This window comes from Chiloscyllium plagiosum, unplaced genomic scaffold (genome assembly GCF_037043375.1).
Source record: "Chiloscyllium plagiosum isolate Xiang-an unplaced genomic scaffold, Cpla_swu_hap1 HiC_scaffold_38, whole genome shotgun sequence".
NCBI lineage: Eukaryota > Metazoa > Chordata > Chondrichthyes > Orectolobiformes > Hemiscylliidae > Chiloscyllium > Chiloscyllium plagiosum.
Window position 1 is genome coordinate 54,980,704 of NW_028270176.1, and position 11,308 is coordinate 54,992,011.

Sequence of the window (11,308 nt, forward strand, 5' to 3'; positions counted from 1 at the left end):
GCAACTGAAAATGTTAAGTGTAAGAAGAGCTAATGGAGTTGGAAGGTGAAAAATCTATTCTGCAACTCACATGATAGGAGAAATGTGAAAACCAAAGACTAAAAAATGGACAGAAATGTACAGATTCAGAGTTAATGGAATTCGACACAGTGCATACAGAAGCCATTTGGCCAGTTGTGCCTGCACTGTGCCGTGGAAGAGATTCACACTCCCCCACTCTATCTTTCTAAATCCGCATTTATGATTCACCTACAAAAATAGAAATTGCTCCAAAAGCTCAGCGAGCCAGGCAGCATCAGTGGAGAGAAATAAGAGTTAATATTGCGAATTAAAAACAGTCCCGAGGAAGGGTCCGTTGACCCGAAATGGTCATTCTGTTTTCCCCGAGCTGCAATTCTGACATTTGACTCTGATTTACACTTACAGTACCCTCAGATTTTGTTTGCCATTTACCTGAATTGCACACCTTTGCACTGTGGGAAGGAATCGAAACAGCCAACGGAAACTCACAAGGGTGATTGAGAGCAGGCGTGTACAATTTCCACACAGTCAGTCACACAAGTCTGTAATCTAATGCGGGTTTCTGGCGCTGAAAGGCGCAGTTCCACCCACTGAGCCATCCCAATATGCAAGGGCCCATTCTGGAAGTGAATTGAACCGGATCTCAAGCAGCGACAGGCGGTGGTACTACCCAGGAATTTTATGCAAAAAGAAGCCTATTTGTTAATACTGGAAATTAACATTCGCTTAACTCTCTGAAATGGAGCTTCGTGAAATGATTGGTTAGGCGGGGATTATTCTCCTCGAAACAAAGGATGTGGAGGGGAGAATTATAAACGTTCAATATTCGTGGGGTCTTGAAAGGGGTGAAACAGGCAGGTGGTTTGCGCCTTGCTGTGAGGAGAACACCAGAGGAAATAATCCCAGACTTAGATATTGTAGGGAGCAACAAATTACACTGCGCACAGTACAGTTGAAGGTATGATTGCTGAAGAAAGTTGGTGGACCATAGACTGCTGGCAATCCAGTGATCACGCTGGATGATGGATCGCTGTATGATTCACACATAGCAGAAATTTGTGAAAGAATAAAAGGTTAGTTTCATTGGAGAGGTTTTCTGTGCTTTCAATTCCGAGCGACTGTTTGAAATACAGATCAAATCATTGTGTGAAGTGTTAGATTAAAATAATCATGAACGACCCCACTGGATAAGCTTGTGCTGCCGATCTCTTGTTATTTGTCTCTCTTTCTTTCGATGTAAATTCATAGAACGACAAGATGGAATGTGGGGCGGAAAGAAAAATGTGTTCCTTCTCATTGCACCAATTTAATCTACAATTGAATAGAATGATTGCTCTCACTCTTCATTTCGACTTTAATGTGGTGTCGATTATTCCTGAATCTCCCGTGCAGTGAACGGCAAGAACAAGATCCTCGAACCTGTGTATACCAGAGGTGTGAGGTGCAAAGAAAAACTGCTGGAGCGGTTTGCAAAGTCAGCAATCAGAGTGTGACAGAACCAGTGAATGTGGAGCACAGAGGTATAACAACCCACCACCATAATCGCTCAGCCTCCTCAGCACGTTTTGTAGAGTGGCGACTTGTGACCTCATCAGGTTACATGTGGTGAAAGTCATGGATGAGAAATTTCCAGAATGGAATCGAATCCACACCATTGTGGTTCTGCTTTCACCAGAATTGTAATAACAACAAATTCCAATAAATAACATGTTCACAGAATGAATAGCTGTCATTGATACATTCTGAGTCAGAACTTTGTCAGAGTGAAACAGAGAACAAGAATTTTCCGTCATATTCACACCGACATTTGACTCATAATTTCTTCAGTCACTTTCTCTCCCTCGTGAAGAAGTACCCATGGAGAGGGAAATAAAGGCGATGTTGTGGCTCAATGGCCTTTCTCATATGGCTGAACCTGAATTGGAGTAAATCGCAAGAAACGCTGTTTTGTTCGTTTCATTTTAATTTTCCTGCAATCTCACAACGTAATAATCGGAAGTGTATTAGATTTCTCTCATTGGAATGATTAATGTTGCATCCAAATTTGCTCCGACTTTATTTCAGCTTACGGAAAATACAGAGGGTTAAAGTGAAAAAGAAAACCCACCAGTTTTGTTGCTCATTGTTTGGCAGATTTCCTCGAGTATTAAATGGACCAACCATCATGGTGTTTGTCCTCACAACCTTTAGGCATGTGATTAAAGCAGAAAGTCGATCTCCAAGCAACTGGTCACTTCCTATTCATTATGTAATATCTTCCCTTCACAATAAGAAAAATCCTCTCATTTCCATTTACAATGCTTTAGGTGGAATATTATGCCAAATCTTTCAAAATCCAGAGTTTTTGGAACCGAATCTTATTCAGCTGAACGCGTTCACGAAATGTCTTTACATTTAAAGTCAACCAACTTAGACATTGTTTCCCCGCAACTTGCAACCGACTACATCCCACCCCAACACCTTTGTCTAGCCAGACGCCGTCTCTCACCTTGTGAAATTTATTCCTTGTATGTCGCCAAATGTGCCTTTCCAAATAGTTTGAAAAACAGATTCTCGGAATCACAGCTATTCTGCTCTCATCATTTCTTTGTCCTTCAAAGGTTTTATCAAATGTTTCAATGCCTGACGTCGAGATGTTTACTTACTTGAAAGAGGGTATTTCCACCTATTTACTCTGTCCAAACATTTCATCACGTGGAAAAGCCCCATTAAGTCTTCCTTGTTTCAGGGATAACTGTTCTAATTTTTCCAAGACAACAAATGAATAGAATCTCATCCTCAGTAAATCCCGTCAGCACAGTCTCTCATTGCTTTACACCCCAGTAAACACCGTCATTATTCTCTCCGATAGAATCACAGAATCCTACAGCGCAGAAAGAGCATTTCAGTCAATCAAGCCGGTGTCGACACTCTGAAGAGCATCTCACCAAGACCAAGCTCTCCTCCCTATTCCCGTATATTTCACCTAAGCAAGGCGCAGCCCTCCCACTTACGATTTTAAATAAACGTGTTGGACTATAACCTGGCGTTCTATGACTTCTGACCTTGTCCCCACGTAACCCATGGCTGATTCAATCTTAACATGCTTAATTCACTCCCTGGACACGAGAGGGCAATTTAACTTTTCCAATCAATTTAACTCTCCGACCGAACAGCAGTGCGAATTACTGAGCCAATGTTCAATCATAATGAGCAAATGCTGTATAACTTTTTAATGGTTTTATACCGTGGTAACTCAGCCTCATCAAAGCAAATCAACCCAAATTTAATGTATCGAAACACTACCCTATCCTTTGCAATTTCATTCGTGCTGCGGGAAGTGTTTCTGCATTCATATTTGAATGCTTTTACGCTGTTTCTTCCTCACCTTCGTGCTTACAGTAAACGCTTCAATCCGGAATAAGTCTGTCAAATGAGTTCAATAGATTCGGGGTCGGTTCCTGAGGATTGGAGGGTGGCTAATGTTATACCACTTTTTAAGAAAGGTGGGCGAGAGAAAGCAGGAAATTATAGACCAGTTAGTCTGACCTCAGTGGTGGGAAAGATGCTGGTTTCTATTATAAAGGATGAAATTACTGCACATCTGGATAGTAGTAACAGGATAGGACAGAGTCAGCATGGATTTATGAAGGGGAAATCATGCTTGACTAATCTTCTTGAATTTTTTGAGAATGTAACTATGAAGTTGGACGAGGGAAATCCAGTAGATGTAGTGTACCTGGACTTTCAGAAAGCTTTTGATAAAGTCCCACACAGGAGGTTAGAGGGTAAAATTAGGGTGCATGGTATTGGGGGCAAAGTACTAGATTGGATTGAAAATTGGTTGGCTAATAGGAAACAAAGGGTAGTGATAAACGGCTTCATTTCGGAATGGCAGGCAGTGACCAGTGGGGTACCGCAGGGATCCGTGCTGGGACCACAGCTTTTTACAATATATGTTAATGATAAAGAAGATGGTATCAGCAATAACATTAGCAAATTTGCTGATGATACAAAGCTGGGTGGCAGGGTGAAATGTGATGAGGATGTTAGGAGATTACAGGGTGACCTGGACAAGTTAGGTGAGTGGGCAGATGCATGGCAGATGCAGTTTAATGTGGATAAATGTATGGTTATCCACTTTGGTAGCAAGAACAGGAAGGCAGACTACTACCTCAATGAAATCAATTTATGTAAAGGGGCAGTGCAGAGAGATCTGGGTGTTCTGGTACACCAGTCAATGAAGGCAAGCATGCAGGTACAGCAGGTAGTGAAGAAGGCTAATTGCATGCTGGCCTTCATAACAAGAGGAATTGAGTATAGAAGCAAAGAGGTGCTTCTGCAGCTGTACGGGGCCCTGGTGAGACCACACCTGGAGTACTGTGTGCAGTTCTGGTCTCCAAATTTGAGAAAAGACATTCTGGCTATTGAGGGAGTGCAGCGTAGGTTCACGAGGTCAATTCCTGGAATGGCAGGATTACCCTACACTGAAAGACTGAAGCGACTGGGTTTGTATACCCTTGAGTTTCGAAGATTGAGAGGGGATCTGATTGAGACGTATAAGATGATGAAAGGATTGGACATTCTGGCAGTAGGAAACATATTTCCACTGATGGCTGAGTGCCGAACCAGAGGACACAGCTTAAAAATACGGGGTAGACCATTTAGGACAGAGCTCAGGAGAAACGTCTTCACCCAGAGAGTGGTGGCTGTGTGGAATTCTCTGCCCCAGAGGGCAGTAGAGGCCCACTCTCTGGATTCATTTAAGAAGGAGTTGGATAGAGCTCTCAAAGATAGTGGAATCAAGGGTTATGGAGATAAGGCAGCATAGGATACTGATTAGGAATGATCAGCCATGATCATATTGAATGGCGGTGCAGGCTCAAAGGGCTGAATGGCCTACTCCTGCACCTATTGTCTATTGTCTATTGTCTATTGCCTCCTCCTGTACCCGTTGAGTGGTTATAATGCCCTTGTAGTTTTATTACTGAGTTGTTAATCCAAAAGAACAGGTAATATTTTGGGGACAAAGAGTTCAGGTCCTGGCATGACAGATGGTGGAGTTTGAATTCAATAGGCACCTGGAATTGAAGAGTCTCGTGATGACCTGAATCAGTTGTGTGGAAAATCCCATCTGATTCACTCATGCCAGTTCGGGAAGCAAACTGTCATATTCATCTGCTCTGTCCCACAGGAGACTCCAAATGGTTAATATCGTGGTTGACTTTTAAATGTCCTCTGGGAAATAACTGATGTACTAGGCATGAATAAATTTATTTTAAAAATCCCACTTTCCCATTCATGTTTGGAATCAACTGTCCCTTAACTGTTGCAAACATACCCTCATCCATCACTTCCTCAGCAAGTTAATTGCACACGTAAAACACCTTCCTTAAAAAAAAGCCTCTCATGATTTTTTTTAAAAATCTCTCTCTGTCATATGCCCTCTCACCTTGAAATCCCTATCCTCGGAAAAGTCAGCTATCGTAACTCTAATTTGCCTCTCAATAATTCGTAAACTTCTGTCAGGTCGCCGTTCAAACCCCTAACCGAGAGTGAAAACAGTCTCAACTAGGAGACAGTGAGAACGGCAATGAGAGATCCGAGTCCAGAGTGTTGTGCTGGGAAAGCACAGCAGGTCAGGCAGCATTTGAGGAGCGGGAGAATCGACGTTTCGGGGAAGAGCCTGATGAAGGACACTTGCGCAAAAAAATGATTCTCCTGCTCCTGGGATGCTGCCTTACCTGTTGTGGTTTTCCAGCACCCCGATCACGAATCTGAAAATAGTCTCAGCCTATCCAGCCTTTCATTATAACTCAAACCTTCCACACATCGCAACATGCGTGTGTACTTTTCTGAACGTGCTCCAGCTGAATAATATCATTTCTACAACTGGGCGACCAGAACTGGACATAATATTCCAGAAGAGGCCTCTTCACTGTCCTGCAAAGTTTCAACATATCGTCCCGACTCCTATACACAAAGGACTGAACAATGAAGGGAAGTATGTTAAATGCCTTTGAAACACCTTGTCTGTAGGTGATGCAAACTACAAGGAATTATGCACCTTCACCCCTAGATTCCGTGTTCTCCAACACTACGCAACTTGTTGTCGTACCAAAATGCAATACCTTCCACTTATCCAGATTGAACTCCATGTGACATTTTTCAGTCCAACGACTCATTGGATTAAGATCCTTTTGAAACTTCGATAATCTTTCTCACTGTCTCCAATTCTGGCGTCGCCTGCAAACCTACCAATCATGCCTGCAGTGAGTTCCACTGTTTTCTCATATAGATCAATGATTCACATTTACTTGTAGTGGCCGTGATTTAGCAGTGTGCAGATCATACAACAGTTAGTCATGCAATTAACAATGTGGAAGAAAGCCGCAGACTGCAGGGAGATATTAAACAATTGGAAATGAAAATGGTGAAGGCAATTCATTCCAGACAAGTTGGTGACAGTGAACCAAGTTCAAACTTCAAACCAGCCGCCCACGCTCCAGTTGTGGCACTCAGCTGTCTCAGCAAACTGCACTGTAGATTGATATAAACGGGAAAAAAATTCTCTTCTGCCCCGCCTTTGACCAGGAGCACTCTCAACCTCGGAATTGCTTGCGCCTCTAAACCGTCACAGAAATGCCCTGCATTCACCGGTTGTGTCACTGGAGTCCTCGAGTATCTCTGCGACCTCATTCCCATCCCGACTTCCAGTTGGATCCTCGCGACTTCGTTCCTCTGATTCTGGGGCGGGGAATTGGGACTATGTGGCAGCAGTGGTTACTGCCTTTTGGGGGGAAACTGGTGAAGTCGCCGATGTTAAACTGCATTACTATTGAAGCATACATTTCAGCCACACCTGCACTGTCCCCGGAGTTTTTGATGTTTTGGAGAAATCTATTTATCTCAGCCTTCAGCATATTATTGATGGAATCACCACAGCCACTGGGGGAACCGATATTAAACGGTCAGCCCATTCTGAGTTCCCACAGATGTGCCACTTTTCGCTAAGCACTGATATTGTGCATTTGGTACGCTGCCTAACATTTCCTATGATACAGTACTTATTGCCTGCTGTCCCTGTTCGCGTCTGTGGGACGCCGTGATCGTATAGTGGTTAGTACTCTGCGTTGTGGCCGCAGCAAGCTCGGTTCGAATCCGAGTCACGGCAGTAATCGCTCTATCTGCCCCAGTTTTTGTGAAACATAAAGTAATCAGTTGTTTTAACATGGTAATTTTCTCCAAGGTGATGATCTTTTCCCTTCAAATTCTGCTCGCTCACATCTCTGTGTTTCGTATGTCAGAATTCAAATCCACCCGTTCTCAGAGATTTCTCTCCCTCCTTCGATAACTAACTGAACTTTCTGTCCCACACCCCCATTTCATTAATTTAGAGATCCCGGTGTTGGACTATGGTGTACAAAGATAAAAATCACACAACACCAGGTTAGAGTCTAACAGGTTTAACTGAGCAATAGTTTTCGGAGCGCTGCACTTCCATCATGTGGTTGTGGAGTCATTTCCTATTTCATTAAGACACTGCAGAATCTAACACTGACTCTCCCTTTGATACTGTTCACTCTGTGCTGCTGCGGTCACGGTTGCTGGGTGAACGTGCCCCAACCCCATCATCGGGACCTGCAGACCAGTTGATCCATTTGGTTACCGCTGTTGTGAGGCCAATCCTCAGGTAGTAGCTTTTACTGATATGGACTTGCGATTATTGGGGGTCAAGCTCAGGAAAATGACACATTACAATATCGAGGAAAAGCGACTTCATTGAGAAAGATTAGTTTCACGGGTTTTCTGCCATGGCTGAGCTCTATTACCACTGGACTGTTAACTCAGACACCATGCAAATGAACCAGGGACCCGGGTTTGACTCCAAACATGCCAGGTGTTAGAATTGAGATTCAATAAATATATGGAATTACGAATCTAATAACACCGATAAATCCATGGCCAATTGTTGAAAAAACAAAACCATCGGGTTTACTGACGTCCTTGGAGGAAGGAAAGTGCTATTTTTACCCGTTCGGTGAGATACGGTTGAGTCTCAACTGCAATACGTTTGAGTCTCAACTGCCCGCTGTGCAATTGGGGATCGCAATCAATACTGCCGAGCCAGCGACGCCCTCATACTGTAACAGAATAGGGGGAAAAAAGTTAATTCGGCTCTAGCTAGATTACTATGTGCAGTTCTGCAATTCACAGTAAAGCAATGATGTGATCGCAATGGAAACGTTGGAAACAATGGAAACAGATTCAATGGGATATTGTCTGGGCTGAAGAGTTTCAGTTATGAGGAGAGATTGGACAGACTGGAGTAGTTTGTCACCGAGCAGAGGAGATTGGAGAAGACACGACTGAAATGTACAAAATAATGAGGGATATGGATAGGATCGACTGAAAGAAACGTTTGGTTTTGATGGAGGGATCGAACACTGGGGCCAAGAGATTTCGGGAAAAGGCAGAAAGTTTTGAGTAGATGTGCGGAAAGGGTCAGAGAGGTGGAAACCCTTCCAACCTGAAAAAAATTGAGATGTTAATTTGCGATGCCAAAACATATAAGACTATGATTGAGGTCGTTAAGCAGTTGCGTTGGACAAGTGCAGCCACAACAGGCTGAAGAGCCTCCTTCGATGTTGTCCTCCATAGTATCGTGGTTAGTGTCCCTCATGCTTGGCCTTCCATTCTCGATTGGATATGTCACAGGAAAGACAGTGCTGTCTGAATCAGCTGGGGAAGGACTGCAGCTCCTGGGGAGAGAGAGTGTCAGTGAAAGTGCAAACACGCAACTTCAGCAAACTGCACATTGTGTTTGTGTTGCAATGAAAACTATTATATAGAATTCTTCCTGACTAATGTGTTTATTTAAAACAGGAATCTGAGGCAGAAAACAGAGTAAACCCATTCAGACCTGAGTGCAGAAACATTTCCAGCAGAACGAATGAGGTTGTACAGCGCAGAACCACGTTTGCGTGCGTTGAATTCCGGTTGATGGGCGCAGCTTGCGTACACTCAGCTGGGTTACCAGTGTGTAAATGATACAGATAGTGTTCAATGTGATGGTACATTTGCTCAGTGGTTCGAACTGCTGTTAAGTCTGTAGGTTAGGTAGACTGGTCGTGTTAAATTGCGCTGATGTGTCCAGAGAGTGATTTCAGTAAGTTACGTGAGTTAGCCATGGGTAACACAGCGATAAGGTCATCAGTCACACGATGTCAGGTTTTCTTCCAGCAGATTTATTAGAAATCACAAGCCAGGGGCCTGCGCGGATAGAGACGGGAGCTAGATCTGGTTGAGATGCTGTTCAGAGTGTCCCTACAGACTCGATTGGCTGAACTGTACTTTTTGCCTTGTAGGGAATCTGATTCTATCAGAGAGGACACTGCCAGCGTTTACTGGGCTGCTAAGACATTAGAGACGATGCTGACGGCGTTTAGTGGGGATGAAATTTTATTTATTTGTGTTGAAAAATTTGACACTGAACCAAGGAAAACCGAATGGAAGTTTTCCTGAGTATTTTAGGTTTGGAGAGAGTAAATAGGTGGTAAATTCACTCTTTCAAGTTCGTATATTTCTGAACGTCAGGCTTTCAAAACCATTGATGTCGGACAAAGAAATGATGGGAGCAGAATTCCTGTCACTCAGAGAATCCGTTTCCAAAATACTTGGAAAGGCACATTTAGAGACGCACAAGCAGTAAGTTTCACCAGGAGAGAGACACCCTGTGGCCAGGTAAAAGTGTAAAAGTGGGGTCTTGGGGGTAGAAGGTGCGAGGAAACAATGTCTAATTTGGACGACTTCAGATGCAAAGAAATATCGGAAACGTATGCTGCTGAGTAAGATTCAGCAAAAAAAACCTCAGAGTTTTGAAAGATTTCTATTAATATTCCACATGAAGCATTATAAATGGAACTGACCAGATTTTGTATATTGTCAAGGAAAGCTATTCCATAATGTACAGGAAGTGACCCGTCTCTTGGAGATCGATTTCCTGCTTTCATCCCATGGCTTAAAGGTGGGAGGACAATCGCCATGATGTTGGGTTCACTTGACATCCACTGAAATCTGCCAAAGTAACTGAGCAGCAAACCTGGCATCTTGCTTTGTAGTTTAACCTTCTGCTTTTCTCATCAGTATTTTCTTTAAGCTGAAATAAATTCGGAGCAAAATTGAATGCAACATTTAACGTTCCAATCACATAAATCAAATTCACTTCCGTTCATTGCAATGAACAGAGTGAAATTGCAGCAAAATTAATAAAATTAAACAAACAAAACTGCATTTCCGGGAATTTTACCCAGTTCAGGTTCAGCCATGTGAGAAAGACCATCGAGCTAAAACATCACCTTCACTTCTCTCTCCATATATAAGTCTTCACGTGAGAGAGAAACTGTCTGAAGAAATTATGCGTCAAGACTAAATGTGCGTGTGAATGTGACGGGAATTTCATGTTTGCTGGTTCATTCTGAGACAGTTCCGACTCGGAATGAATCAATGACAGGTATTCCTTCCATGGACGAGGTCAATTCCTTCGATTTTGCTGGTATTATTATTCCGCTGAAAGCAGAAACATAATGGTGTGAATTCGATTCCGCTCAGGGAATTTCTTATCCCCTCGGTGCACCACATGTAATCTTGATGTGGTCACATGTGAGCCCCTTTGCCATGGGCTGAAGTGGCCCAGAGGTTGCTCTTCCATTGCGCATGTGTGGATTTGAATCCTTCTCTGGTTGTTACTTCTGTCCATCGCAGCTGTGGTTTCCCTTTGTGCCTCGCATCATTAGGATCCACTGGATGGACAATCTTGCTCTTGCCCTTCATTGCACCGGAGATTTGTGATAAATCGATAGCTCATCAAAGTTGTAATTAAGCAATTTGATTCAATTGTAAGTTACATTGGGATAATGAAAAGGAGTGTTACGTTTCTTTCCTCCTTACATTCCATCTTGACTTTCTATGAATTTACATCGAATGAAAGGGGAACAAATCAGGAGAGATCGGGTGCAATAGTTTATCCAGTGGGCTTGTGAATTTTAATGTCACACTCCACACAAAGTTCTGATCAGTATTTTAAACAGTCAATTGAATTGGAACCGCAGAAAACTTTTCCAATGAAACGAATCATTCATTCTTTCACAACCTTTTGTTGTGTGATTCATACCACGATCCATCATCGAGCGTGATCACCAAGTTGGCAACAATATAAGATCCACGAATTTTCTTTAGCAATCAAAGCGTCTGCACATACTCATCTGTGGTGTGCCCAGTGCCATTTATAACTCCTAGCCACAGCTTT

At 43.0% G+C, this 11,308-nt stretch overlaps 1 non-coding gene across 1 annotated transcript; it reads left to right on the forward strand.

Moving 5' to 3' along the window:
• Positions 1–7,102: 7,102 nt before the first annotated feature.
• On the forward strand, positions 7,103–7,174 carry trnah-gug (transfer RNA histidin (anticodon GUG)). Its single transcript has one exon. It is a non-coding gene; the product is annotated as a tRNA-His (tRNA).
• The last annotated feature ends 4,134 nt before the right edge of the window (positions 7,175–11,308 follow it).